At 35.3% G+C, this 25,607-nt stretch overlaps 1 long non-coding RNA gene across 3 annotated transcripts in view; it reads left to right on the top strand.

Moving 5' to 3' along the window:
* The window catches only part of LOC105260674, a 328,107-nt gene that overhangs the window by 222,035 nt on the left and 80,465 nt on the right, over positions 1-25,607 (top strand). The window contains exon 6 of one of the 3 annotated variants that reach the window (XR_006599882.1): positions 23,484-23,641. The exons of the other annotated variants lie outside the window; for them this stretch is intronic. This is a non-coding gene — a long non-coding RNA (uncharacterized LOC105260674). The remainder of the gene's footprint in view (positions 1-23,483; positions 23,642-25,607) is intronic. 3 annotated transcript variants of the gene reach the window in all.

The following is a 25,607-nucleotide window of genomic DNA, read 5'->3' on the forward strand; positions in this document are numbered from 1 at the left end:
ACTGTACCTGAGGAGTAATACAGAAATCCATAAATGTGAAAACTAGCAAAGACTTAGCAAAATTATATAGTGAACCCAGCATGCACAGACATAATTAGCATGAGGACCCTTGGAGGTACCCACTGCCATCCGCATAAATAGAATCTCTAGGTTTAAGTACAGAATCTGGCACAGGGTCACCTGGGTGGCTCCGTGTTAAGCGACCGGCTCTTGGTTCTCGGCTCAGGTCATGATCTTACAGTTTTTGTGTTCAAGCCCCATCTCAGCCTCTGTGCTGCCAAGGCAGAGCAGCTTGGGATTCTCTTTCTCTCCCTCTCTCTCCTTACCCCCCGCCCCCCCCCCAAAAAAATAAATAAGTAAACTTTAAAAACAAAAGAATATGGCACAAAACTAATATTTTATGATTATTTCCTTGAACACACACACACAAACACACACACATTTGAAAATTTGAAAATCTGGAAATAAGAAAATTTAAAAACAACACCCCCAACTCAGTCAGTCCAAAGACTAATGCTATTTACACGTTAGAGTGTTTTCCCTCACGTTTTTTTATTTTTATGTGAGACGATCTTCCTTGTATTTTCTGTAATAATTCACACATAATTTTCCTGCTCACTTTTAACATCGTGACAGCATATACACATTCATAATGAAATTTCAAGAACAATATTATAATATTCTATTTGGCACCTTGAAACGTGCGGTCTCTGAGGTTTTGCTTTGAAAAAATAAGGTTGAAATGAACATCTTCAGGAAGAAAAGTTTTTCATTGCATTTACTTTCAGAAGCAGGGTCCCAGAAATGAAATTCCTTGTCAAAAGGTAAGAACAGTATAAGTCTTTGGTACATGAACTTTTAAAAGCTATTCTTTTGCTTGTACCATCATTTCCTAAACTTTGCAACTCTGGCAGGTATGAGTGTTGAATTTGGGTAACTCAGTTCACAATTATTGGATTGTTATAATATTTGATCAGTTTTCATGCATTGTATTTCTATTATTTTTCTTCCTTTATAAATTGTATAATTTCATTTTCTCATTATTCTCAGTGCTTTTCTTATTGCTATTACTTTTTCTTTATTAAAAGTATTAACCCTCAACTACCTGTGCTGCAAATACATTCTTCTGATTGTACTCTTTTTATATTTATTCTTGGCATGTAGATAATCTTGATCACTATGGAGTCAAATCTGATCCTTTGAAATCAAATCTAGGATTTTTTAAAATTATATTTTATGTATTAATTATATTTTATGGGGCACCTTGCTGGCTCAGCCAGAGGAGCATGTGAACCTTGATCTCGGGGTTCCTAGTTCAAGCCCCACATTTGGTGTAGAGATTAGTTAAAATCAATAAATAAAATTTAAAAATATATTTTTTGTGTGCATATTAATAATTTTATCTAGATTCTACAGTATAGAGATTTGAAAAATTGCATAGTTTCTTCCAGTTTCATATTATTTCATTAAATCATATTCACTTCTTTAATCCATATGAAACTATACTAGATGATGATGCAAAGTGTTTTGTTTCTTCTTGTTGCTCCCTTTACTGTGGTTCTTTTCCAGTGGTCATTTTTTTTTAAGCTTTGAGATCAACCTTTCTTTATTGTTTTTGAATATATTTTCTTATATCCTTCCCTTTAACTTGAGAGTTCTTTTTTGAAAACTGGACGTTGTTGGGGCACCTGGGTGGCTCAGTTGGTTAGGCATCAACTTTGGCTCAGGTCATAATCTTAGAGTTGGTGGGTTTGAGCCCTGTGTTGGGCTCTGTGCTGACAGGTCAGAGACTGGAGCCTTCTTTGAATTCTGTGTCTCCCTCTCTCTGCCCTCCCCCATTCATGCTCTGTCTCTCTCTCTCTCTCTCTCAAAAATGAGTAAATGTTAAAAAAATTAAAAAAAAAGAAAACTGGACATTGTTTATACATTGTCCTCTATGATTTCTTCCAAATCTTTTAAGTTTAAAATTTCTTCAATATATCATGGTTAGGAAATATCTTGCTATATTTAATTTTTAAAAATATAAGGATTGATATTTTATCAAATTCATCTTCAGTGTCTATTGAGCTTATTTTTATTATTATATATAGTATATATATTATATATATAATAAAATATAAGGATTGATATTTTATCAAATGCATCTTCAGTGTCTATTGAGCTTATTTTTATTATATATATTATATATATTATATATATGATATATAATATATATGATATATCATGATATATATATGATATATATATGAAATATTATATATATTATCATGATATATTATATATGATATATATATACACTAAAAACAAAAAACTGTTTACCCATTTCTCTCACCCACCATCCCCACCTCTGGAAACTGTCAATCTATTCTTTGTATCTATAAGCTTAGTTTATATATTTAGACTCCACATATATAGGAGATTATACAGTATTTGTCTGACTTGTTTCACTTAGCCTAATGCCCTGAAGATCCATCCATGTTGTTGCATATATATATATATATATATATATATATATATATATATATATACACACACACACACACACACAATGGAGTATTACTCGGAAATCAAAAAGAGTGAAATCTTTATATATATATATATATATATATATATATATATATATATATATATCACATCTTCTTTAACCATTCATCCATCGATGGACATTTGGGCTCTTTCCATACTTTGGCTATTGTTGATAGTGCTGCTATAAACATGGGGGTGCATGTGTCCCTTCGAAACAACACACCCGCATCCCGTGGATAAATGACTGGTAGTGCAATTGCTGAGTCATAGGGTAGTTCTATTTTTAGTTTTTTGAGGAAACTCCATCCTATTTTCTAGAGTGGCTGCACCAGCTTGCATTCCCACCAACAATGCAAAAGAGATCCTCTTTCTCCGCATCCTCGCCAACATCTGTTCTTGCCTGAGTTGTTAATGTTAGCCATTCTGACAGGTGTGAGGTGGTAGCTCATTGTGGTTTTGATTTGTATTTCCCTGATGATGAGTGATGTGGCGCGTTTTTTCATGTGTCGATTGGCCATCTGGATGTCTTCTTTGGAGAAGTGTCTATTCATGTCTTTTGCCCAATCTTCACTGGATTATTTGTTTTTTGGGTGTTGAGTTTGATAAGTTCTTTATAGATTTTGGATACTAACCCTTTATCTGATATGTCATTTCCAAATATCTTCTCCCATTCTGTCAGTTGCCTTTTAGTTTTGCTGATTGTTTCCTTCACTGTGCAGAAGCTTTTTATTTTCATGAGGTACCAGTAGTTCATTTTTGCTTTTGCTTCCCTTGCCTCTGGAGACGTGTTGAGTAAAAAGTTGCTCCAGCCAAGATGAAAGAGGTTTTTGCCTGCTTTCTCCTTGAGGATTTTGATGGCTTCCTGTCTTACATTGAGGTCTTTCATCCACTTTGAGTTTATTTTTGTGTATGGTATAAGAAAGTGGTCCGGGTTCATTCTTCTGCATGTCCACTGTCCAATTTTCCCAGCACCACTTGCTGAAAAGATTGTCTTGATTCCATTGGATATTCGTTCCTGCTTTGTCAAAGATTAGTTGGCCATACGTTTGTGGGTCCATTTCTGGGTTCTCTAGTCTGTTCCATCGATCTGAGTGTCTGCTCTTGTGCCAGTACCATACTGTCTTGATGATTACAGCTTTGTAGTTTGGCTTGAAGTCTGGGATTGTGATGCCTCCTGCTTTTTTTTTTTTTTTCTCTCTTTTCTCAAGATCACTTTGGCTATTTGGGGTCTTTTTTGGTTCCATACAAGTTTTAGGATTATTTGTTCAAGCTCTGTGAAGAATGCTGGTATTACTTTGATAGGGATTGCATTGAAAATGTAGACTGCTTTTGGTAGTATCCACATTTTAACAATATTTGTTGTTTCTACCCAGGAGTATGGAATCTTTTTCCATTTTTTTTGTGTCTTCTTCAGTTTCTTTCATAAGGTTTCTATAGTTTTAGGTGTATAGATTTTTCACCTCTTTGGTTAGATTTATTCCTAAGTATTTTATGGTTTTTGGTGCAACTGTAAATGGGATCGATTCCTTGATTTCTCTTTCTGTTGCTTCATTGTTGGTGTATAGGAATTCAATGTATTTCTATGCATTGATTTTATATCCTGCAACTTTGCTTCTGTGTTTTGATTTTATATCCTGCAAAGTTTGCAACTTTTTTCGTGCAATCTTTTGAGTTTTCCATATAGACAGACTATCATGTCATCTGTGAAGAGTGAAAGTTTGACCTCCTCCTGGCTGATTTGGATGCCTTTTATTTCTTTGTGTTGTCTGATTGCAGAGGCTAAGACTTCCAATACTATGTTGAAAAACAGTGGTGAGAGTGGACATCCCTGTCTTATTCCTGACCTTAGGGGAAAGCTATCAGTTTTTCCCCAGTGAGGATGATATTAGCATTGGGTAGTTCATTATGGCTTTTATGATCTCAAGATATGATCCTTCTATCCCTATTTTCTTGAGGGTTTTTATCAAGAAAGAATGCTGTATTTTGTCAAGTGCTTTCTCTGCATCTATTGAGGGGATCATATGGTTCTTGTCCTTTTTTTATTGATGTGATGAATCACGTTAATTGTTTTGCGGATATTGAACCAGCCCTACATCCCAGGTATAAATCCCACTTGGTCGTGGTGAATACTTTTTTTAATGTATTATTGGATCCGGTTGGCTAGTATCTTGTGGAGGATTTTTGCATCCATGTTCATCAGGGAAATGGTCTATAGTTCTCCTTTTTAGTGGGGTCTCTGTCTGGTTTTGGAATCAAGGTAATGCTGGCTTCATAAAAAGAGTTTGGAAGTTTTCCTTCCATTTCTATTTTTTGGAACAGTTTCAAGGGAATAGGTGTTAACTCTTCCTTAACTGTTTCGTAGAATTACCCTGAAAAGCCATCTGGCCCTACACTCTGGTTTTTTGGCAGATTTTTTATTACTAATTTGATTTCCTTACTGGTTATGTGCCTGTTCAAATTTTCTATTTCTTCCTGTTTCAGTTTTGGTAGTTTGTATGTTTCTAGGAGTTTGTCCATTTCTTCCAGATTGTCCATTTTATTGGCATATAATTGCTCATAATATTCTCTTATTATTGTTTTTATTTCTGCTGTGTTGGTTGTGATCTCTCCTCTTTCATTCTTGATTTTATTTATTTGGGTCTTTTCCTTTTTACTTTTGATCAAACTGGCTAGTGGTTTATCAATTTTGTTAATTCTTTCAAAGACCCAGCTTCTGGTTTCATTGATCTGTTCTACTGGTTTTTTGTTTTGTTTTGTTTTTTGTTTTTTGTTTTTTATTTTGGTTTCGATAGCATTAATTTCTGCTCTAATCTTTATTATGTCCTGTCTTCTGCTGGTTTGGGGTTTTATTTGCTGTTCTTTTTTCAGCTCCTTAAGGCGTAAGGTTAGGTTGTGTATCTGAGATCTTTCTTCCTTCTTTAGGAAGGCCTGGATTGCTATGTACTTTCCTCTTATGACTGCCTTTACTGCATCCCAGAGGTTTTGGGTCGTGGTGTTGTCATTTTCATTGACTTCCATATACTTTTTAATTTCGTCTTTAACTGCTTGGTTAGCCCATTCATTCTTTAGTAGGATCTTCTTCAGTCTGCAAGTATTTGTTACTTTTCCAAATTTTTTCTTGTGGTTAATTTTGAGGTTCATAGTGCTGTGGTCTGCAAATATGCATGGTATGATCTCTATCTTTTTGTACTTACTTAGGGCTGATTTGTGTCCCAGTATATGGTTTATTCTAGAGAATGTTCCATGTGTACCGGAGAATAATGTATATTCTGCTGCTTTAGGATGAAATGTTCTGAATATATCTGTTAAACCCATCTGGTCCAGTGTGTCATTCAAAGCCATTGTTTCCTTGTTGGGTTTTTTGATTAGATGATGTGTCCATTGCTGTGAGTGGGGTGTTGAAGTCTACTGTTACAGTATTACTATCGATGCGTTTATGTTTGTTATTAATTTATTTATATATTTGGGTGCTTGCACATTTGGCACGTAAATGTTTACAATTGTTAGGTCTTCTTGGTGGATAGATCCCTTGATTATGATATAATGCCCTTCTTCATCACTTGATACAGTCTTTATTTCAAAGTCTAGATTTTCTGATATAAGTATGGCTACTCCGGCTATCTTTTGTTGACCATTAGCATGATAGATGGCTCTCCATCCCCTTATTTTCAATCTAAAGGTGTCTTTATGTCTAAAGTGGGTCTCTTGTAAACAGCATATAGATTGATCTTGTTTTCTTATCCATTCTGTTACCCTATGTCTTTTGATTGGAGCATTGAGTCCACTGACATCTAGAGTGAATACTGAAAGATATGAATTTATTGCCATTATGATGCTTGTGAGTTGGAGTTTCTGGTGGTGTTCTCTGGTCTTTTCTAATCTTTGTTGCTTTTGGCATATATATACATATATATGTATATATATATATGTGTATATATGTATATATATATATATATATATATATATATATATGTATATATATATGTATGTACATTCATCTTTTCTCGCTTCAGAGATTCCCCCTTAAAATTTCTTTCAGGGCTGATTTAGTGGTCACAAGATCCTTTAATTTTTGTTTGTTGGGAAACTTTTAATTTTTTTTTCAACGTTTATTTATTTTTGGGACAGAGAGAGACAGAGCATGAACGGGGGAGGGGCAGAGAGAGAGGGAGACACAGAATCAGAAGCAGGCTCCAGGCTCCGAGCCATCAGCCCAGAGCCTGACACGGGGCTCGAACTCACGGACCGCGAGATCGTGACCTGGCTGAAGTCGGACGCTTAACCGACTGCACCACCCAGGCACCCCTGTCTGGGAAACTTTTAATCTCACCTTCTGTTTTGAATGACAGCCTTGCTGGATAAAGAATTCTTGGCTGCATATTTTTATGATTCAGCACATTGAATATATCCCACCACCTATTTCTGGCCTGCCAAGTTTGTGTAGATAGGTCTGCTGCAAACCTGATTTGTCTTCCCTTGTAGGTTAGGAACTTTTTTCCCTTGCTGCTTTCATAATTCTCTTCTTGCCTGAGTATTTTGTGAATTTGACTATGATATGTCTTGGTGATAGTCGGTTTTTATTGAATCTAATGGAAGTCCTCTGTGCTTCCTGGATTTTGATGTCTGTGTCTCTCCCCACATTAGGAAAGTTTTGTGCTATGATTTGCTCACATAAGCCTCTACCCCTATTTCTCTCTCTTCCTCTTTTGGGACCCCTATGATTCTGATGTTGTTCCTTTTTAATGAGTCACTGATTTCTCTAATTCCTAAATCATGCTCTTTTGCCTTCATCTCCCTATTTTTTTCTGCTTCATTATTCTCTATAAGTTTGTCTTCTGTATCGCTGATTCTCTGTTCTGCCTCATCCATCGTTGCCACCGCTGCATCTATCCATGATTGCAGCTCAGTTATAGCATTTTTAATTTCATCCTGACTAGCTTTTACTTCTTTTGTCTCTCCAGAAAGGGATTCTAATCTATTTTCGACTCCAGCTAGTATTCTTATTATCATGATTTTAAATTCTGGTCCAGACATCTTGCTTGTATCTGTGTTGGTTAAATCCCTGGCTGTCGTTTCTTCATGCTCTTCCTTTTGGGGTGAATTCCTTCGTTTTGTCATTTTGAAGGGAGAAAAGGAATTAATGAGGTAGAAAAATTGAAATTAAAAAATTAAAATTAAAAAAATATTAAAATTAAAAATAAAAACACATACACACCAAAATCGAATAGATGATGCTAGATCCTAGGTGTGTTTTGGTCTGGGTGTTGAAAGTGGTTTGACAGATTAGAGAAAAAAAAGGGGTAGGGGAAGAAAAAAAGGAAATAATTTGAGAATTTGAGAAAATAAATACACCGAAGTAGACTAAAATGAGATGGTGGGGGTAAAATAGAATTTGAAAAAAATATACCCAGAAGTAAAGAATATAGTAGAAAAAAATCAAAGAAAATATTTTTAATAAAAATTAAAAATAAATATGATTTTTTTCTTTTTCTGTATTCAAGAAAAAAGAAAAGAAACAAAAAAGGGAAAAAAGATTAAAAAAAGAAAAAAAAAGGAAATCGTTTGAAATTTGAAAAAGTGAATACACTGTAGTAGACTAAAATAAAATGATGGAAGTAAAATAGAATTTGAAAACATATACATAAAAGCAAAAAATATAGTAATAAAAATTAAAAATATATATTTTTAATAAAAATTGAAAATAAAAATGAATTTTTTTCTCTTTCTGTCAAATTCTGTTGTTCAGGTTGTGCAGATGGTTGTGTTAATCCTCCAATCAGTTTTCTAGGTGTGTAGGATGGTTTAGTGTTGGTCTAGCTGTATTTCATGGATGCGAGACACACAAACAGCTTCCATGCTGTTCCGCCATCTTGGCTCCTCCCTAGCATGTATATTTTTTTAATCAGTGTTTTGGTTTTCTTCAGAATAATACTCAAAAGTGTGGAATTGTGAGATCATGCGATACTTCTACTATTTTTTAAGTTTATTTATTTATTTTGAAGGAGAGAGAGAGAGAGAGAGTGGTGGAGGGGCAGAGAGTCAGGGAGAGAGAGAGAATCCCTAGCAGGCTCTGCACAGTCCTCCCCATGCTGGGCTGGATCACACAAACCATGGCTAAGCTGAAATCAAGAGTGAGATGCTTAACCAACTGAGCCAGACAGAGGCCCCTCTACTTTCAATTTTTGAGACACCTCCATAGACTTTCCTACCAATTTACATTCTCACCATTAGGTCATACTTGTTCCCTTTTATTCCACATCCTCACCAACACTTGTTATTTCTAGTCTTTTTTGATAATAGCACGTCTAACTGGTGTGGGGCCATATGTCATCGTGGTTTTGGTTTATATTTCCCTGATGATTAATGATGGAGAACATCTTTTTATATATCTGATGGCCACCTGTATGTCTTCTTTAGAAAAATGTTTACTCCTATATTCTGTTAATTTTTTAATTGGATTGTTTATCTTTTTTGCTATTGAGTTGTATGAGTTCTTTCTATATTTTGAGTAGTGGCCCCTAAACACGTACATAGTTTGCAAATATTCTCTCCCATTCAGTAGGTTGCTTTTTCATTTTCTTGAAAGTTTCCTTTGCTGTGCAGAAGCTTTTTACTTTGATGTAGTCCCACTTGCTTATTTTTGTCTTTGGCATCAGATTCAAAGAACTATTGCCAAGACCCAAGTCAAGGGGCTTACTACCTATGTTTTCTTTTAGGAGGTTTATGGTTTTATTCTTTATATTCACGTCTAACCCATTTTAAATTAATTTTTGTATATGGTGCAAGAAAGTAGTCCAGTTTCATTCTTTTGCATATGGCTGTCCAGTTTTCCCAAAACCATTTATTGAAGAAACTTTTCTTTCCCCATTGTATATTCATGGTCCCTTCTTGTAAATTAATTGACTGTAATGTGTGAGTTTATTTCTGGGCACTATATTCTGTTCCATTGTTCCATATGTCTGTTTTTATGCCAATACCATACCATTTTACTTTATTTTTGTTATAGTCTGAAATATAGCAGTGTAATGCTTCTAGCTTTGTTCTTTTTCCTCAAGATTTTTTTGAATATTTGGGCTCTTTGATGGTTACATACAAATTTTAAGATTTTTTTTTGTTCTATTTCTCTGACAGATGCCATTGGAATTTTGATAAGGATTGTGTTGAAACTGTTCATTTGAGCATGGATATTTTAATGATATAAGTTCTTCCAACCCATAAGTAAAGTATATATTTCTATTTATTTGTGTCTTCTTCAATTTTTAAAATTAATATCATGTAGTCTCTTACCTTTTTGGTTAAATTTATTCCTAATATCTTATTCTTTTTCATGCAATTGTAAATGGATTTGCCTCTTAATTTTTCTTTCTGATTGTTCAATAGCAGTGATTAGAAACAAAACAGATTTTTACATATTGATTTTATGTCCTGCAACTTCACTGAATTTGTGTATTAGTCCTAACGGTTTTTTGATGGAGTCTTTTGGATTTGCTATATATAAATATCATGTCATGTCATGTCATGTCCAATTTGGATACATTTTATTTCTTTTTCTTGACAAACCGCTCTGTCCAGAATTTCCAATACTATGTTGAATAAAAGTGGCAAGAGTGGGGTGGGTATCCTTGTCTCATTCTGATCTTAGAGTAAAAAGCTTTCAGCTTTTCACTGTTACGTATTATGTTAGCTACAGGCTCTCGCCATATCCTATGCTGAGGATGTTTCCTCTGTACCCTCTTTGTTAAGGGTTTTTATCATAAATGGCTGTTGAATATTTTCAAATGCTTTTTCAGCATCTCTTGAGATGATCATATGATTTTTATCCTTCATTTTGTTAATATGGGGTAAAATCCTGACTGATTTGCAGATGTTGAACCATCCGTGTACCCCTGGACTAAGTCCCAACTGATCATGGTGTGTGATCACTTTAACGTACTTGTGAATTTGGTTTGCTAAGATTTAGTTGAGGACTTTTGGCATCTATGCTCATCAGGAATATTGCCTTGTAATTTTTGTTTTTCCTTGTAAAATCCTTATGTGGTTTTGGTATCAGGCAGTAGTAGACTTGTAAAATTTATTTGGAAGAGTTCTCTCCTTTTCTAATTTGGAAGAGATTGAGAAGAAATCTTTAACTGTTTGGAAGGACGTGCTAGTGAAGTCGCCCAGTCCTGGACTTTTGTTGTTGGGATGCTGTTGATTACTGACTCAATCTCCTAACAAGTAATGGGTCTGTTCAGATTATTTATTTCATCATGATTTGAACTTGATAGACTGTGTGTTTCCAGAAATATATCCACTTATTCTAAATTGCTTAATTTAGCATATAATTGTTCACAATAGTCTTTTATAACTGTTTTCATTTCTGTTGTATCTGTTGTGATATCTTCTCTCATTTCTGACTGTTATCTAATTTGGATTGTCTTTCTCTTTCTTGGTGAGTCTAGCTAAAGGTTTGTCAATTTTGCTTATTTTTTAAAGAACCAACTCTTACTCCCACTTATCTTTTCTATTGCTTTTTTTATTTTCTATTTCATTAAGTATATTCTAATCTTTATTTCTTTCATTGTACAAACTTTCAGCCCAATAAGCACATTAAGACTAGTTTTAAACATAGTAGCTCCTTATACTCATGTTTTTACATTCCCTAGTCTGGCTTCAGGGAAAAAAATACTGTTGCAAAAGAAAATAATTTTTAAATAATCTTTTCTGAAATCCTGTATTAACCAGAAGGAAAATATGTATGCCAACTGAAATTCAACTAATTGAAGTAATTTTGTCTTGTTTTTGTTTCTGTTTTCACAATTGTATTTTCTTCTCTATGTCTTTTGTTCTCTCCCTTTGTATTCTGCACACACACACACACACACACACACACACACAAATACTTTGTGTTTTCAATACCCAGTTGTCCAACGTTTTTTATAGAACTGAAATCTTCTCACAAAGAACATCAGGATTTATCTTGAAATACTAGTGACAATAATGCTGAATGGGATTGAAGCTAATATTATTTCAGACCGACCAGTTTGTGATTGCATTTTGTATATATTACCCCTGGAGTGTCAGTTCAAAGTGGGAGGGATTTTGAAGGTCTTCTTTTCTTCTCCCATCCTAGTATCTAGGATCGTGCCTGGAGGCATCCAGTATATATTTACTGAACATTATTGAATAAGTCTTCCAAACAATTCAACATGAAGATATTATTAATTGTCCCCTATTTTACTGCTTGGAACGGAATGGAACTTTTGAACGGAAGTTTCGATAGATTTTAGATTTTTCCAAAGCGAGACTTTTCCAAAGAGAGACTTGAGGCAAGCCTGATATTTGGATCTGTTGAACGATGCTCCTGGAAACTTACCTTCCTTCCATCCAGTCTTATAAATGCACAGGAATTTGTATGAGTATTTTGCACCAATTACTTAAACCTAGTGTGCGAGTGAGCATATAGCAGATTCTCCAGGTTAATTGGGAGGGGGATAGGAGGCTGTATAACAGGAGCCAGAAATCAAACCCAAGTCTAATTGTAGCCATATGTTTCCCTTTAATCTACACCGCCTCGGATGGAAACATGAGCTGGTGTTGAGAATGTAAATTCTGTATGTTCTCCAACGTTCAGAGTATGACTGTGTGTGGGTCTGTACATGTGTGCATTTGTGTATATATAAGAGAGTGGAATTTTGGAGTGAATTAGAATATATTTTAAATAACTTTCTCACAGATCATTCCATCTGTCAGAATTTGAATCACGCATCCAGCTCAAATTGACATCTCTCATAATATATTCATTACCGTCTATCATATAAACTTGATTTCTCAGATATCTTTGTGCATATGTCACAATGCATATATCGTTATTTTTTTTATCACAATATAAGGCATTATGTTAAGGGCTAACAGTTTTTGCCCTAAGGCCCTGATAGTGAGCATTCCAAGAAATGAAGAAGTGTATCTTGTACTATATACACTAGTAATATTGTCTTAAGAAATTTTTGCTGAAGTAAAGTGTGGAAAATGTACCAACTGTGTTGATTATATAACAATAGTTAACTTTTACCAGAAATGTCCGGTATGCCAAGCAATGTCTAGGTGTTTTAGAGATACAATTCCATCTAATCCCCACAATAATCCACCAAACAAGTACTACTATTATCATTCTCATGATCCCAGTAGTGACATTAGGGTAAGATAATATGCCCAGGATGATACAGCTAGTCAAAAGGGAAACTGGGAATTAAAATAAGACCATGGGCACCTGGGTGTCTCAGTTGGTTAAACATCCAGCTCTTGATTTTGGCTCAGGTCACGATGCCAGGGTTGTGGGATCACCTCCACATCAGGCTCTGTGCAGAATGCAGATTAAGATTATGTTTTAAGATTCTGTTTCTCTCTCCCTCTACCACTCTCCCCCAGCTCATGCGCGCGCGCGCGCGTTCTCTCTCTCTCTCTCTCTCTCTCTCTCTCTCTCTCTCTCTCAAATAAAAAGTATTAAGAATAAAAAGAAGACTGATCCTATCAATTTTTTTGGTGAGAAATGAGTCCCACCTCTTACCCCCATGCAGAGTTCTGCCTCCTAATGAATGAGAGCAGTGATCCACAACATGCTGCTCACTAGCGTGATATCCAGAAAAGGGTCCAGGTCTCATGATGGCCAATCTGGTGGTATTTATATTACTTCACTAAACTCTGAACTACCGTACATGAAGCCACATCTCTCTTGCTGAAAGTTGTATCCTAGGACTTGGTATATGGCACCTTATATACTTCATGCCAAAATAAATGTTTGTTTTCTTGAATTAGTGGGTAAAAACAGAATCAAATTCCTTACCTGTCTATAATAATCTGATTCTCATGTGAAAAGGTAGCTATTTCAGACACACAATTGCTGTGTTTAAGGCCTGTGTTTCCAAAGAAGCACATTCTCTATTGCTCTGTAAGCCCATATTCATCAAGATACTGCATTTATTATTTTGGATATGAAGTCCTGAGCTAGTTTGATAATGACATTAATTGTCGTGTATATCTAGAACAACCCCTGAGGACTTTGTAAAATCTGAATATACGTACCACATGATTCATTCCTTAGGTAGGCATCTCTGGGGTGTGTCAGGATGGCTAGTGTTCAGTCACAGGTGAGTGAGAGATATTTGGAAATGTCAGTGTTAGCAAAGAGAATGAAATCTGCATTTGAAAAATTGCCCAGAGGTTTCAGCAAGGTTAACTCTTCTGAGATGTGCAAAAGGCAGTGTGCCAAGTCCCCAAACTGCCTAAGCAATCAGATAAACACACATGTTTGCATGTGACAGTGACCATTGACAGATGACCTAGGAGAGCCTGCCAGAAAACATGTCTCGATTAGTACTTGACTGGATGCTCTCCTGTGCCTTGTGCAGCGAGTGATCTCTGTTTGGTAAGGCAAATGCACTTCTTTGTAACACTGGTGTGCAGCCACAGTTTGGGCCTATTTATTCCACATTCTCATCAGTCTTTCAAATGTGCGATAGTTTTTTAAGGCCTCATTTAAAGCCCTGAGATAAACAATGGATATAATAAATCTGTGAATCGCATGAGTAAAGATGAAATAAACCTCAATGCTATATAAGAGATAATTATCAGGATTCTAATGCTAGGAGCGTGTGTGTGTGTGTGTGTGTGTGTGTGTGTGTGTTTTGTTTTTATTCTTGTCATTGAAATGGTAAAATATGTGTTCATTACTAAGGCTATATTTATTTCTTGATCGTGGTGGCTATCAGGAAGGACAGGGTAACCATGAGAATAGAATAGGACAAAGAGTCTGTAGGCATGGCTTCAAGCCAGAGCTGTGAAACTACCCACCTAGGTGCTCTCTGCCTGGTGTATGGGTTTAATCTTAAGTAATATGAGAATTAAATGATCTCTAGAGGTCTATTTTCTTCTCCACAATCCAATAATATTTTGTCTTTTGAAACGTTATTTGGCATTTCTGAAAAGTTCACTCAGCACACTCAATATAATAGCTTTATAGAAAGGAAATCTGTAATTCCTGTATTCCAGGAGTTGTGGTGTGTGTGTGTGTGTGTGTGTGTGTGTGTGTGTGTGTGTGTGTGTGTTATGTGGATTCATTCTTGGGCTTATGCATTTTTATGTGTTTGAAACACCTGCTATATAATAGAAGTTCTTCAAATAAACATCTTTCAAGTTTTAGATATCTACTTCCTTCCCGCTTCTCCTTTCTTCTTGTAAGAACAACACAGTGATGTAAAAGAGTGAAAAGCATTTAAAATTTGTTAACGTGAATTGCACAGTTAGGAGTAATCCTTCTGAAACCTCTGCATCTGATTATGATAATTAGAATCATAGCCATGAATTATCTAGTCATTAAGCCATATATCTTGCTATTACAGAATCATAGGTATGGATTATCCAATCATTAAGCCATTTATATTATTATCATTATCCAATCATATGTAACACTTTTTTTAAAAATGTAGCTCTCTGAAGGCATCAGCACAATGTTCAAGGAGTCATCTCTCCAGGGGACAAGATACCAGATGGGGAGAGATACACTGTGGGAAACCTGATATTCCCCAGTGCTTTCTTCTTAAATCCAAGTAAATAGCAAGGAATGGATTAAAAAGTCTAAGCAAAACTTTTGATAGAATCAGTTTCAGGGAGAAAAACAATGGAAATGTAGGGCCCATTGAGGAGAAGATACCCTGGCAAACATCTCTGGATTTTATTTGTGATCCCTGAAAGGTTTCTTCTTAGAGTAAATGCACTAGAAGTGGACCATGCCACACTTAGACTGGAATCATCTTACTACAGATTGAATTAAAGCGATCTTCCAGAAGAAAATAGTATCTTTTCTGGAAAAACAAAACAAAACAAAAATACAGTATCTAGAGACTCTACAATGTTTCATATATTCGGTCTAGAATTTTTAAAAAAATTACAGGCATGCCTAAAGATAGGAAGAAATGATTCAAAACAACACAAAAATTGAGACAATAGAGGCAGATAGGCCAACATATGTTGGAGTTAGTGATGAACTTTAAAATAAATGTAAAAAAAAATCTGATCAAGTAAATGCAACACAAAATGAAGGGTTTTGCCAGAGTACTGCAATCTATGTAAGATGCAAGACATTAAACTGGAATCATTAAACTATGTAAGACATTAAACTATGTAAGACATTAAACTATGTAAGACATTAAACGAGAATCAAAACTATAATACCTAAAATGTATTTAATGAGATAAGTAACAAATGAAAAACAATAAAAGAACAATTAGTGAGCTGAAATCTAGCTAGGTAAAAACATATCTGAATGGAAAGAAGGAAAGAAAAAATTAAATAAATAAACAAATAAATACATTCAGTAAAGATCTACAGTCATATGAAACAATGGAAAGTTTTATTGTCCATGAGGTTAAAGTAGAAGAAAAGAAGAAACAGAATGAGACGACAACAGTATTTGAAAATTATTCGGAAAGATTTTTGTTGTTGTTGTGTTTTTAGAGACAGAGAGAGAGAACGAGCATCTGTGCATGCTCATGTGCACAGGGGAGGGGAAGAGGGGGAGAGAGAGAATTAAGCCTGTTCCACCCTCAATGCAGAGCCCAATGCAGGCTTTGATCTCATGACCCTGGGATCACAACCTGAGCCAGAATCAAGATTCAGACACTTAAACGACTGAGCCATCCAGGCACCCCTAGAATTTTTTTTTCAAAATTGTTGTAAGACATCCAACCACAGATTCTTAAAGATTTATTAATGCAAAACAGAATATTTACAATAAAGCCACACTGAGGTACATCATACCAAAATTGCTGAATGCCAAAGATGAAGAGAAAATTTTGCAAGCAACACACAGTGTCTTTAAAGGAGCAATAATAAAACCGATGGCTAACCTTCAATAGAAATAAAGGAAGTCAAATTAAGTCTTTAATTACCAGCCCAGATTAAAACAAAACCAAAAATACTTCCTACCACAAGAGAGGTTGGAATTTAAAACAAGAAAAAGACAAAGATGGTGATGCAAGTACCATCAGAAAGAAACTTTGGGTCCATCTGGGTGGTTTAGTTGGTTAAGCTTCTGATTCTTGATTATGGCTCAGGTCACGGTCTCATGGTTTGTGAGTTTGAGCCCTGCATTGGGCTCTGTGCTGACAGTATGGAGCCTGCTTGGGAATCTCTCCTCTCTCTCTGCCCCTTGCTCACACACTCTCTCTCTCAAAATAAATAAATTAGTTAAAAAAAAGAGGGACGCCTGGGTGGCTCAGTTGGTTAGGCAACAGACTTCAACTCAGGTCACGTTCTCACAGTTCATGAGTTCAAGCCCCGTGTCAGGCTCTGGGCTGACAGCTTAGAAGCTGGAGCCTGCTTCAGATTCAATGTCTCCCTCTCTCTGCCCCTCCCCGCTTGCTCTCTGTCTCTGTCTCTCTCTCTCTCTGTCTCTGTCTCTCTCAAAGATACGTAAACATTTATAAATAAATAAATAAATAAATAAATAAATAAATAAATAAATATTAAAAGTAATCTTTGAATAGCTATATTAGTACAAGATCAAGCAGTTCTGAGATATATTTTTCAAAACTATATTTCATAAAGATAAAATTGACAGTCTACTGAAATAATTCAACACGTATATATTTGTAGGCATTTAATAACATAGCCTCAAAAAATGAAAGAAAACAAAGCAAACCAACAGAAATAAGGGGAAAATAGATATACCTGAAATCATATGGAAGATTTTAAAACACATTCCTTAAATACTGATAGATCAACCAGACAAATATTCTGCAAGGATATATATAATAAACCAGGCTGACTTAATTGACATGCAAAGAACCCTGAATTCTCAAATTGCACAGCCCACATTTTTTTCAAGTGCACGTGGAGCACTGACAACATTAAGAATACAATACACCATTGGGTTGTAAAGCAAGAAATCTTTCAAGGAATCTTTCAAGGGATCTTTAAAAAATTCCTCATTCAACTTGACAAGATTCACTGGTCTTGGGTTTGAATGTAAGTCAAACTCTGTAGACACAATAGGCTTTGTCCACCACCGAGTTTATTAGCTTTAAGAAAAGATACATGACACACGCTACAGCAAAAATGGCAAAACACAGGAGTCTCAGACACAGTACCCCCATGACTTCAGTATGCTCTTGGGATGTGAATGGCAAGAGAGACTGAGCTGAGTATGTATGAAACTACTTCAGTCCCAAGAAGCTAGCTTCTTTGGGGGCTTCTTTAGCTTTAATAACTGGTTATATGTGTGCTCTCGGATACATGGCTCTCTCCCATTTTTCAGAGTAGCTCAAACTCACCGATTGCAGGTTACTCAATAAACAGTCTCAACAATTAGGCACGTGTGCTTAGTCAAAGTATAGCATTTATTACAGATCCAGTTTGCTCCTATAAATTTCTTGACTTATTATTGCAAAAGGATTCTAGCAAGTTTACCCCTCGGGAGAGACTAGAGAAAAGAACATAGATCAACTGTTAACTAACCCCCCAAACAAGAAATCATGAACATGAAGATAATTATAACTCATACAAATATTTGGAAATTAAATCATGCATTTCTAAATGAACAAAGAAAGAACCAAAAGAGAACACAACAACAACAACAAAAAATCAACACCTGTAAGAGTTAAGGGAAGTTGTGTTTAGAAAGAAGATAGGCCAAGAGTAACAAATCAAATCCAATGAATATAGAAAGAAGGAAAACTACAAGATATATAGCAAATGTACAATGGAAATCTTAAAGCATACCAAAGTTTTTTTTTCTTTGCAAATTATAATAAAATTTCTACAATGAGTGATCAATAAAATGAGAATACACAAGTTAACAATATTCAAAACTATAAAAATATACATTATATTCAAACATATGATACACAAATTAACAACACCAAAATTTTAAAAACATACATTAAGAACATTGAGATGATACTATGAATATTTGTATGCTATAAGTTTATGATAAAATCCAATGACCATGGACGATTTAAGAGAGAAATAGCTACCTTTACAATATTTGTGCACCCAAAAACATGCAAGTAGCTTTATATTAAATAGTAAATATTGAAAACTGTCACTTTGAGGTTAGAGACAGACTAGTCACCTTCTAGGCAACATAGTACTGGAGATCTCAGTTATGTAGCAAAGTGAGACAAGTTTAAATATGTAAAGAGTGGAGAGTAAGTAATAAAACTCTCATTATTTATATATGTATTTTTCTACATGCACATGGCTATGTATGTAAGAAAGTTAAAATGATTGCAAAAAAAGATTATTGGAAGTAATTTGTGAATTGAGCAAGGCTCTTGAGTTCAAGATTGTGATAAAAAATAAATTCTAGTTTTACCGACTAGAAAAGAGAGATTAGAAAATGGAGTTGAAAGCAATGTCATTTACAGTTGAATCAATCAAATGCCCAAGAAGAAATCTACTGAAAACATTGTGTGAAGTGTTTATAGAGAAATGCAACACATGTTGAGACTAACTAAAAAGACTCAAATAAATGAAGAGATTTACTTGTCTTTTTTTTTTTACATTTATTTGTTTTGAGAGAGAGAAAGAGAGTTTGCACGCAAGAGGGGGAAGGGCAGAAAGAGGAAGAGACTCCTAAGGAGACTCCATGCTGTCAGCGCACAGCCCAACGTGGGGCTTGATCTGTCAAACTGTGAGATCACGACCTCACGTGACATCAAGAGTATGTGATGCTTAACTGGCTAAGCCACCCAGGTGGCAAGATTTACTAGTCTTGGTAGGAAGTTTCAATTTTGTAAATATGTCAATTCTCAAATAAGTTACGAGATTCCAATCAACATTGCAATAATTTCCCTTGACAAGCTGATTCCGGTAATTATAGAGAAATTCAAAGAGCCAATATAGCAAAGATAAAGCTAGAGAATTTACAATACCAAGTATCAAGACTAATATAGTAACAGAAATCACGATGCCACAGTATTGGCACAGGGATAGATACAGACTTATGAAACCAAATACAGAGCTTAGAGAGATGAGCACACAGAGTTACTTGATACGTGACAGAGAAGTCACTTCATCGCAATAAAGACAGAATGGCCTGGTTAATAAATGGTGCTGGGACAACTGAATCATAATTATAATAAACATGGTTCCTATCTTAAACCTTTCACAAAGTGCACTGCAGATAGCTCTTTGACTTACATGAAGGATAAAACAATAGTGACAAAAGCAACCAAAACCAATGCCCAGCTTCCAGAAGACAACATAAGAACATGTGTTCATAACTTTCAGTACACAAATATTTCTTAAACTGAACCTGAAAAGAACTGGCTGTACAGGAAGAGATCGGACATTCTGACTAAACATGTAAAACTTCTTGTTTAGTTAACAACAACGTAGAAAAGATCAGAGCATGTGACACAGAGGAGGAGAAAATATGTGTAATATATGTATCTGTCAAAGGGTGAGCATTTTAAAGATCTCATTACAGCCACTAAGGAAAAAAAAAATCTGAGTAAAGGACTGAGAAGTCCCTGCACAAGAAAGTATATTCAGATATCCAATGAATATTTGAATGTGTTCTACTTCACTTGTTATTTGGCAAATGCAAATCAAGAGCACAATAGAATATTCTCACCTATCCCCACTTAAGTAATAGAATAGCAAAACTAGCAAAATAAAATACTTCAAAACACCATGTATTGGTGAGGATGAGTTACAACAGGCCTCTCATAAAATGTCATTGGGAATTCCAATTGGTAGAACCATTTTGAGAAGTGTTTTTTTTTTTGCTCTAAATTTTAACGTATGCATACTCTATGACCCTATAAGCCCCCCATCTCTGTAGGTGTTCAACATAGGTGCATAAGTATATCACTGACACATAGGCACAAGAAAAGCATTACTCATAAATAGCCCAATGGAGAAATAATAAAATTCCCATCAAGTATAGCATGGCAGTTATAATCTGTGGTATACTCATTCTACATATTAATAACCTTATCAAATTAAACTTAAATTTTCCAATAATATGTATGAACCTCACAGACACAAAATTGAATAAAACAAAAGGACATAAGACAATACATGCTCTGTGATGTCTGTCATGTAAAAATGAAATGGGAAAAACTAATCAATCGTTATAGAAGTCAGAATGATGTTTATCTTTCAGGAGATAATACCTAGGGTAGGCCCGAGGCAGGCTTCCAGAAAGCTGCTAACATTTTCTTTCCCAATCTGGTAGTAGTTACACAGATGTGTTTACTCTTCAATACTTACCAAGCCATACTATTCTGATCAGTGCACCCTTCTCTGTATGTGCTCTATTTCAAAAATAAAATACAGTGATAAATACTCAAAAGAGATCATGTTAACAAGAGTAACCAGTGTTGTTCTCTATAAACTGGAAGAACAGTGTGGTGGGGTAGACTGTTCTAATCCCTAGTAACCAATTCGAAAACGGAAAATTATCTAGTTGTGTTTTGTAGGGAATTTGCGGATAAACAGAAAATTGGAATTTAACCAATATTCTGAAACACTACAACAGTTTGGCTATAAAGATTCAGCCGAAAGGGAGGTTAATGGCTCAACCAAAATTTTAACTAAGGTATTTGGCCATTTCGGGACTATGTCAATAATCAGTTCAAGGGATGGAGGCTATTTAGATGGAGAAAGAGGTGGAAGGAGCAGTGGGTAAAGGAAATCACATTGGCAGTAGGATTATGCCCTGCAACCAAACTGAAGCTGTACCCGTCTTATCTCCTGGGTGTAAGGCTGGAACAGGAGGTAATAGCTAATAACTTCATGAATTTTAACCAGAAACACTCCTTCATAATTGATAGCCCTGCCTATTCTTGAACTTAAACCTAGTCAAAAAAATAGGGAACATACACAACCTCACTCTTACATGATATTTTCTGATCATATTATATAATAGCCATATTTCAGGGCCTGGGCGTGCCTTGGTTGGTTGACCATCCCACTCCTGATTTTGGTTCAGGTCATTATCTCATGGTTCATGAGACTGAGCCCCACATGGAGCCCTGTGCTGACAGTGCAGAGCCTGCTTGGGATTCTTTCTCTCTCTTTCTCTCTGACCCTCCCCTGCTCTCTCTCTCTCTCTCAAAAATAAATAAATAAACCTATTTTTTTTAAATAACCGTATTTCATTTATTCATTCAGCCATTATATGGCACCTGCATAAATTGAAATAGAGTTGAGAATCAGTAAATGGATAACAAAAAGTCTTAAGCTGAAAAGATGTCGGCGCTAAATTAAATTGCTCACAGGAAAGTACCTCTGGATTTAACTCCTGTCCTTCGATTCTTTATTATTTTCACTTATCTGCTTTCCATAAAATTATGACACCAGGATTAAATATTCTCATATTCTAGAATGCCAGTATTTTTTGAACACATTAACTTTATTTTAGACATTGATGAGTGGCCTCAGTCATTCTGTTTGATATAAACGTGTTTGGTTCTTTCGCCCCTTCTGTGTTTCTTCAATGTCCCTGAGAACATAACCTTCTTTACACTATCATTCAGCAACAGATTCCACCCCCAACCTCTTATCTCCTCTTGTTCACTGCCACGGAAGGAAAGAGTTTTGCTTGGATCTTGTAGGAGGACCTCTGAAGTACATGGATCTTTCCATAGAAGAAAGATGAAATTAGGGTCATCTCTCCCAGCTTGGTGAAGAGAGAAATTAAAAGTGTTGGACAGAAGCGTTTCTCAGAAGTGGTGGTTCTGAGTGATCTGATCATGGAAGATGAACACCGCAAGAGACCATTGGACAAGGACCACTGAAGCAAATTAATGCTGGGAGCACGCAGAGCTGGTGGGAACAGAAGTAGAACAAATTAGGGAAAGTCAGTAGTGGCTGATACTTTCCATTAAAATGATGATGCTTGTTTATCATTTATTATATTGCAAACTTGTGTTTTTATTGTAGTTTTGAATTTTTTGTACATTTTAATAGTAGAAATGCATTACTTTTTGTCTCCTTAAATTTGTTTCATGAATAATTTGTTTTATGAATTATAAATACAAACACTTTATATCTCATAAATATAAGTATATAAAGATATAAAACACTTTATATAAATATAAAGATAGAACATCAATGTTTTGATATGATACAAAATATATATATATATATACACAATATATATATGTATACATAAAACTTGATAGGTTACATGGATAGATGAATGCAGATCACTACAAAATACAGAATATTGAAAGCAAAAAATTGGAGGGGCGCCTGGGTGGCTCTTTTGTCTAAACATCCAAATTTGGCTCAGGTGACGATCTTCATGTTCTGTGAGTTCAAGCCCAGCATCAGACTCTGTGCTGACAGCTCAGATCCTGGAGCTATGTTGGATTCTATGTCTCCCTCTCTCTCTGCTCCTCTCCCTGCTCACGCTCTCTCTCTTTCTCTCACACAAAAATAAATAAACGTTAATTTTTTTTTAAAAAAAGGCAAAAAGTTGGAAATAGAAGGCTGAGGAAGGTTTACCAGAGGCAGTAAAAAACGACAATGAATCTGACAGTGATGGAAGAGAGGAAAAATATATCAAAAGGAAATATAAGAAATAAAATGAAGCCCTCTAGTTATGGTCAAATATGATATGACCTCCTGAAGATATTTCCACCATAGCTTAGAAAAATTTTAACATTCATAGTGATGAGCCCGAGGAATATGGGAAATATTTATTGCATTCTTTAAAAATAGGCATCAAATGCTATAGTTCTGGGTTTATAAAAATAGATAAGTTTTAGCTATGTCAAGGAAACTTGCCACATTAAAATGTGATTTATAAAGCAATTTTCTAAATGTTAAAAAAAAATACACTCATCTATGTCTCACTTTTAAAACTATCCCCTGGTGGAAGTTCATTGAGTTTTTCTATTTGAATAGAAGACGCTTCCTTTTGTTAATGCACTTTTGTTAATTGCACGCTTAATGAATCTCTACAGGAGGCCACCATGAAAGAGGCAGCATGCTATTCCTCAAGGAAATGTTTCCCGTTTCTACTGACACGTGTCCCCAGATGAACCTTTCTGTTTCTATCAAATCTCTCAAATAGTGTGGAGACTTGGAGAAATCCAACAGACGCTATACCTCTCCAGTTGAGGTATTAAAATAGTAGAAATGAGTAAAGCGGCTGCTTCATATGATTACAGTTAAAGGAGTTTTTATGAAGTATCAAAATATTGGTGATTTTGTGTCTTAATTTAAATACTGTAAATAATTTTATATTACTTACTATTATATTCTTATTAGGGACGGACGCATGAGGACTTCTATGGGCTGGAGAAGTGTCAGCGAAGCACAGATTTATGGGGCCAATTAAACAATAGGCTTCATATACCTTGGTTAAATAAGTCTGTAATCAGGCAGTTTCTCATTATTATCTGTAAAGATGAGTAGAAATTGATGAGCACATGTGTTTTTGGCATAGTTATTTCAGAGATCAGTTAACATGTAACTGCAATGCTGTTAACAAAGTCGTATGAATTAATGTCTAATACATTTTTATTAACTGGGGGAGTGGACTAGTGTGATTTAGTGACATATATTGATTCTGTAATGCATATATTAAAAGCTTTTTTTGTTATAACATGAGTAGTAACTCAAGTCGGTATTATAAGACAACGAAATGGAGAGATACTTTAATGAGTAACTTGTAATTATCACATCTTTAATTATGACTCCTAGTGTGTTTAGCATTGACCTTTTCCTTAAGCATATTAAGCATATCAACTGAAAATGTCTTTAAACTACTAATTTTCTTGCTAATATTTTTCTCATATAAAAAGAAAAATAGTAAATTCTAGCCAAGCCAATTTCACAGGCATTAGATTTCAATTAGTGGATGTGTGCATTTTCCCTCAAGAGAATGCAGTTAAAATAGTAAAAATTCAACTATATAAACATCAAACTTATCTAACAATTCTAAAGAACATTAATGATGGAGAATGAGTGCAGACTGTTAAAGTGTTTAACCAGCCTGTGAAACAGTACTGGGGTGTAGAATTGCTATAATAGCCCCTCTCAAAATGTCAGTAAAGGGACTGGGTACATTTCTGTAAGAATCATCTGGTGAAGACCTTTTAATTACTGTTACTATGTGTTCACTGATCCCCAACTAGTTTGATAAGTGCAACTGTTCAAAACAAAACTAACATCAGGGGTGCCTGGGTGGCTCAGTCGGTTAAGTAATCAACCTTGGCTCAGGTCATGATCTCATGGTTTGTGAGTTCGAGCCCCGCATCAGGCTCTGTGCTGACAGCTCAGAGCGTGGAACCTGTGTCTGATTCTGTGTCTCCCTCTCTCTCTGCCCCTCTCCCACTCATGCTCTGTCTCTCTCTGTCTCAGAAATAAACATAAAAAATTAAAACAAAACAAAACAAAACACAACTAACATCTAACAAATGTGTAAGTCTGTATCTACTGACAGAAAGACTTCATGTTGGTTTTCTCTTTAGACATAATATGAATTAGCTCGGCTAAGTGGGGGTCCTTGTGTGAACTTTGCTGGTAGAGTGGGCTGAGATGCAGAGGATATCCCGAAGCTATCTAGGAAACTGATCCAGGTTGCCCTATGGCTCTGGCTTCCAGCTTCATAGTTTTGTGGTAACATAAATTACATTAACACTACTTTAGTAAAGTACTGCTGTAGGCTCTCCCATATCGACAGGATATTTTATAATTCGAAGTTTATTGCCATCACTAGTTAGGCACTTCTAAACTAGAAACCTGTGATCCCTATTTTTCTCATTTGGGTCTTCTAATTTTATTTGCATGTACAACATCTGCTTAGCTCAGAGCAACGAACAAACTATTAAGACTTTGCTGATAATGGGAGCTTCAGGATTTTTATTTACATATGTTTCAGTCTAAAATATGGACACTTGGGACACACATACACATAAATACAAATGCGCACAAGGAAGAATTTTACTTCCAATCCATGTAGATGCTTCCTAATTATTCTTAACATCTATTGCTACCAGCAATTTGCTTTTTTTATTATTGTGTTCCTCAAATGGGATGTCAATGTCGTGAAGAGGGTCATAGAATGCGCTTCTTAGAAAGAG

This window comes from Felis catus, chromosome B3 (genome assembly GCF_018350175.1).
Source record: "Felis catus isolate Fca126 chromosome B3, F.catus_Fca126_mat1.0, whole genome shotgun sequence".
Lineage (NCBI taxonomy): Eukaryota > Metazoa > Chordata > Mammalia > Carnivora > Felidae > Felis > Felis catus.